Source organism: Macaca fascicularis, chromosome 2 (assembly GCF_037993035.2).
Source record: "Macaca fascicularis isolate 582-1 chromosome 2, T2T-MFA8v1.1".
NCBI classification, from domain to species: Eukaryota; Metazoa; Chordata; class Mammalia; order Primates; family Cercopithecidae; genus Macaca; species Macaca fascicularis.
The window spans coordinates 81,695,982-81,701,981 of record NC_088376.1 but is presented as its reverse complement, the minus strand read 5'-3'; positions in this window follow the sequence as shown (position 1 = coordinate 81,701,981).

The following is a 6,000-nucleotide window of genomic DNA, read 5'->3' as shown; positions in this document are numbered from 1 at the left end:
TAAAGCTAACTTTCAAAAGTAGGGATTGCTTCATAATTAAAGAATATGTCCTTTGGAAATAGGATAGAAGGATTACTTTGCTTTAGTTTAGCATAATAATATGTGGTAAAACAAAAAGTGAACAATAACAGCTACACTTATTGAGCATTTTTGATGTTCTGTTTATATACATCATTTCATTTTTTATTTAATTTCACAATAACTTTGTGGTAAATATTATTCTCATTTTTTAGATTAGCAAAGTGGGGATTAGAGAGGTTAAGGAGTTTCATTCATTAAATGCATGATTTTTGAGCACTTAAGGTATTAAGAACCAGGAATAGCACAGTGAGCAAAATGTGGAGCTTACAACCTGGAGGTTGGTGGGAATAGTAAATAAACAAACAAGTATGTATGTATATAATGTCTGTTGCAATGAAGTGCTATGAAGAAAAGTTAGTGGGATAAGGGAAGAAAAGTGATGAGAGGGCCATATTAGGTTGGGTGGTCAAGGAGTGCTCTCTGAGGAGATGTTTGAACAGAGGTCTGGATGGAATGAGGAAGTGAAGTCAGTGTGAAAGGCATCCCTGGCTGGGGAAGTAGCAAGTGCTAACAGGGGAAATAAGGAGGCCAGTGTGGCTGCAGCCAACAGAGCAAGGGAAGATCACTCAGGGCCATATTGGTGAGACACGAATCCACTGGGGGATTTGAGAGAACAGTGACACTCTGGTTTACATTTCTTCCTGAAGGTACTGTACGCAGAATAGACTGTAGAGGAACAAGAACAGAGGCCGGGTGACCTGTCAGAAGCCTGTTGCTGTGGTCCAGGAAAGAAATCGTGTCTTGACTTAGGCTGATAATGGTGGAGGTGGTAAAAAAATGTCAGATTTGATATGTGTTTTGAGGAATTTGTGCATGTTCACAGTGCTGTGGCCAGAGATGGGGTTATATTTTGAAGATAGAGCTGATAGGATTGTAAGAAGTCACAGAGCTGGTGCATGGTAGAGCCAGGATTCAAGTCTTAGTTTGTGTGATTCGAAAGCCCTGCTTTACAACAGTGCTTCTAAGCTGCCACAATGCTGAGCAGAAACTAAGCGTAAAAGCAGAACGGAAACGAGAGTGTACAGCATCTTCAAGTGTTTATTGAGCACTTTGGAGCACTTACACCTCCAAAAGTGTTTATTGAGCACTTACACCTGTAGTGAGGCCTTGTGGCACCAAGCAAAAAATTCTGGAATGAGAGGATAGGAGGTCAGAGTTCAGATTCTGCTTTTGCCAAGGATTCTTCCTCAGTATGGGTCACATCAATTTGAAAGTCCCTTCCAACTCTAATGCTCTGTTTCCACTCTTCACTCTTCAGCACCAAGGGAGATACAGCCAACTGTGTACAGTGCCGCCCACTTGTATATAAGGGAAAGTAAGACCGGTAAGCATGTGATTTTTTTTGAGACAGTTTCGAGTTTCGCACTTGTTGCCCAAGCTGGAGTGCAATGGCGCGATCTCGGCTCACTGCAACCTCTGCCTCTCGGGTTCAACTGATTCTCCTGCCTCAGCCTCCCTAGTAATCCTAGTAGCTGGGATTACAGAGGTGCACCACCACGCCCAGCTAATTTTTTGTATTTTTAGCAGAGACAGGGTTTCACCATGTTGGCCAGGCTGGTCTCGAACTCCTGACCTCAGGTAATCTGCCCATGTTGGCCTCCCAAAGTGCTGGGATTACAGGCACGTGCCCAGCCAAGCATATGATTAACATAATGATCTACTGCAAAAGTAGGTGAGAGGTAGCAAGACAGTTTCAAATAAAATTTGCTTTTATGACCAGGCGTGGTGGCTCATGCCTGTAATCCCAGCACTTTGGGAGGCTGAGGCAGGCAGATCACCTGAGGTCAGGAGCTCAAGATCAGCCTGGACAACATAGTGAAACTGTATCTCTACTAAAAACACAAAAAATTAGCCGGGCGTGGTGGTGTGAGCCTGTAACCCTAGCTACTTGGGAGGCTGAGGCATAAGAATTGCCTGAATCCAGGAGGCGGAGATTGCAGTGAGCCAAGAGCACACCACTGCACTCCAGCCTGGGTGACAGAATGAGACTCTATCTCAAAAAAAAAAAAAAAAAAAAAAAAAAGAAAAAGAAAAAGGAAAAAAATTGGTTTAGTAGAAGTATTTGGAGCCAGGCATGGTGGCTCACGCCTGCAATCCCAGCACTGTGGGAGGCTGAGGCAGGTAGATGGCTTGAGGTCAAGAGTTTGAGACCGGCCTGGTCAATATGGTGAAACCCCATCTCTACTACAAATACAAAAAAATAGCCAGGTGTGGTGGTGTGCGCCTGTAATCCCAACTACTCGGGAGGCTGAGGTACAAGAATTGCTTCAACCTGGGAGGTGGAGCTTGCAGTGAGCCAAGGCCAAGATCCAGATTGGGCCACTGCACTCCAGCCTGGGTGACAGAGTGAGACTCTGTCTCAAAAAAAAAAAAGTATTTGATTTTAGAGTATTAAAGAGAAAGCAAGTCTATCTATGTGTCATTCAAATTCACAGGCTATACTGAAATTTTGTCTTATTCAACCAAATATTCAAGTCTTCATCCTCTCAACAAGCATTTAAAACTGATTGATTATTATGCATGTTCAATCGTATTTATTGAGCAAATCTAGATGAAGGAGGACCTTGATAAATAGTTAAAAAAAAAAAAATAGGTGCATGGTGGTGAGTGCCTGTAGTTCCCGCTGTTCGGGAGGCTGAAGCAGGAAGATCACTTGAGCCCCAGGAATTCAAGGCTACAATGAGCTATGTTCATACCTGTGAGAAGCCACTGCACTCCAGCCAGCCTGGGCAACATAGCAAGATTGTCTCTAAAAAGAATTAAATGAAAAAAGAAAGAGAAGACTTTTTTAGACTTTACAACAATCTTGTGAGGTATTATCATCCCCTTTTTTCTTCACATTATAAAATAAAACTTGGGCCGGGCACGGTGGCTTATGTCTGTAATCCCAGTTCTTTGGGAGGCCAAGGCGGATGGATCACCTGAGGTCAGGAGTTGGAGACCAGCCTGACCGACAAGGTGAAACCCCATATCTACTAAAAACACAAAAATTAGTCGGGCATGGTGGCAGGCACCTGTAGTCCCCACTACTCGGGGGGCTGAGACAGGAGAATTGCTTGAACCCAGGAGGCAGAAGGTGCAGTGAGCTGAGATCGCAACACCATTCCAGCCTAAGAAACGGAATGAGACTCTGTCTCAAACAAAAACAAAAACAAAAACCAGAAAAACCCCAAGAAACTCGAACCAATTAAATTACTTGCTGCACATGGCTCATTTGGTAAAGGAGTGAGCCCAGCATTTAGATCTAAGTCTGTTGGACTTTTTGTCTCATCACATTATATCCTATGAGAGCAATTGTGGTCCAACTGAGGCATCGATAGTGTGTGTGCTCTATTAAGCACTCTGAAAGAACCCAGTGCAGGGTTGTCAATGATGTAGAATAATCAGCAAACTTTTTCTGTAAAAGGCTAGATAGGGCCATGCGCGGTGGCTTATTCCTGTAATCTCAGCACTATGGGAGGCCGAGGTGGGCAGATCACTTGAGGTCAGGAGTTTGAGTTCGAGACCAGCCTGGACAACATGGTGAAACCCCGTCTGTACAAAAGATACAAAAGTTAGCCAGGCGTGGTGGCTCACACCTGTATTCCCGGCTACTTGGGAAGCTGAGGCAGAGAATCACTTGAACCCAGGAGGTAGAGGTTGCAGTGAGCTGAGATAGTGCCACTGCACTCCAGCCCGGGCAACAGAGTGAGACTTGGTCTCAAAACAAAACAAAACAAAAAAAGGCTAGATAGTACACATACTACGCTTTGTGGACCATCATGGTGTCTGTCACAGCTATTCAACTCTGCCCTTGTAGCATAAAAGCAGCCACAGATAATACATAAAGGTATTAGTGTGGCTGTGTTCCAATAATACTTTATTTATGGACACTGAAATCCATAAATTTCACATGTCACAACATATGATTCTTTTGATTTTTTTCCAATTATTAGAGAATGTAAAAATCCATTCTTAGCTTGCAGGCAGTACAAAAACAAGTTACAGTCTAGACTTAGTCTGTGGGCTGTTGTTTGGCAACCCCTGATCAACAGACCAGGCCAGTGCTGTCCAGTAGAACTATCTGTGATGATGGAAATGTTCTACATCTGTACTGTCCAATATGGTAGCCACTAGCCGTTTGTACCTATTGAATACCCGAAATGTGACTGTGCCACTAAGGAACTAAAAGTTTAATTTAGCCCTCCCTCTCCTTCCCCTAACCCTTATTATTTCTATAAGGATTAATGCACAGTTTCCCAACTGATCCTCTCCCCAGTTACACTTTCCTCCAATCCATCGTTCACAAAACTAGAGGGGTTTTTCTAAAATAAAATAGGATCTTTGTACTTTTCCAAGGTAATGGTTCCTGCAAAAATTGAGAAAGTCCAACCTGCTAGCATAGCATACCATAGACATTTTTTTCCCCTAGGAAATAATCGAGGTGAAATACCTTCTGTTTGATCAGACAATTGATAAGCTGCTTCTTTTTTTTTTGGGGGGGAGACGAAGTCTCGCTTCGTCACCCAGGCAACAGTGCAATGGCGCGATCTCAGTTCACTGCAACCTCCGCCTCCCGGGTTCAAGTGATTCTCCTGCCTCAGCCTCCTGAGTAGCTGTGATTGGACCATCGTGCCCAACCAATTTTCGTATTTTTGTAGAGATGGGGTTTCACCATGTTGGCCAGGCCGGTCTTAAATCTCCTGACCTCAGGTGATCCGCCTGCCTCTGCCTCCCAAAGTGCTGGGATTATAGGCATAAGCCATCGTGCCTGGCCGGTAAGTTTCTTGAGAGTAGTTTTTCATCATACTTTGTCCCCTTTAATGTTTTGCATAGTGGTTTGCTGAATGATGTAGTGAACAAAACTTAGCTTTGGAGATGGCAACCTTAAATTAGAACTCCACTTCTGGTACACGTTAGCAGTCACCCAAGGCGCTTAATTACCTTGAACCTCACTATACTTCCATGCTAAATGGAAATCATGATAACTGTATCACAGAGTTATTGTGAAGATCAACAAATGAGTTTTATGGAAATCCTTTGCACTTTATAAAAGGCAATACAAGTGTTAGCTGTTATAATAAGTATTGAGCATCGAAATGTTTCTAAAAACAATACTATTCTGATTTTACCCAACATATACTCCCCCCACCCCACTCCACCTTTTTTTTTTAGATGGAGTCTCCCTCTGTTGCCCAGGCTGGAGTGCAATGGCGTGATCTCAGCTCACTGCAACCTCTGCCTCCTGGGTTCAAGCAATTCTTCTGCCTCAGCTTCCCAAGTAGCTGGGATTACAGGCGCCTGCCAACACGCCTGGCTAATTTTTGTATTTTTAGTAGAGACCAGGTTTCACCATGCTAGCCAGGCTGGTCTCAAACTCCCAACCTCAGGCGATCTGCCCATCTTGGCCTCCCAAAGTGCTGGGATTACAGGCATGAGCCACCGTGCCCGGACATATATTCTCTCTTTTTTTTTTTTGAGACAAGAGTCTCGCTCAGTTGCCCGGGCTGGAGTGTATTGGCATGATCTCGGGTCACTGCAAGCTCTGCCTCTCGGGTCCACGCCATTCTCCTGCCTCAGCCTCCCGAGTAGCTGGGACTACAGGCGCCCGCCACTATGCCCGGCTAATTTTTTTTGTATTTTTAGTAGAGACGGGGTTTCACCATGTTGGCCAGGATGGTCTCAATCTCCTGACCTTGTGATCTGCCCGTCTCGGCCTCCCTAAGTGCTGGGATTATAGGCGTGAGCCACCATGCCCAGCCTATATTCTCATTTTTAAAGGCAATCTGTACGAGGTAACACTAGGGATATAGGACCTAGATGTTCAAGCGAAAGGGGGATAAAAAAGAACAATTTTGGCCTATGTATCCCAAATACATCTTTGATTTATGCATTTTCCATGTTTAGGCCTAAGACTGTGCTTTCTTCACTTTTATTTCT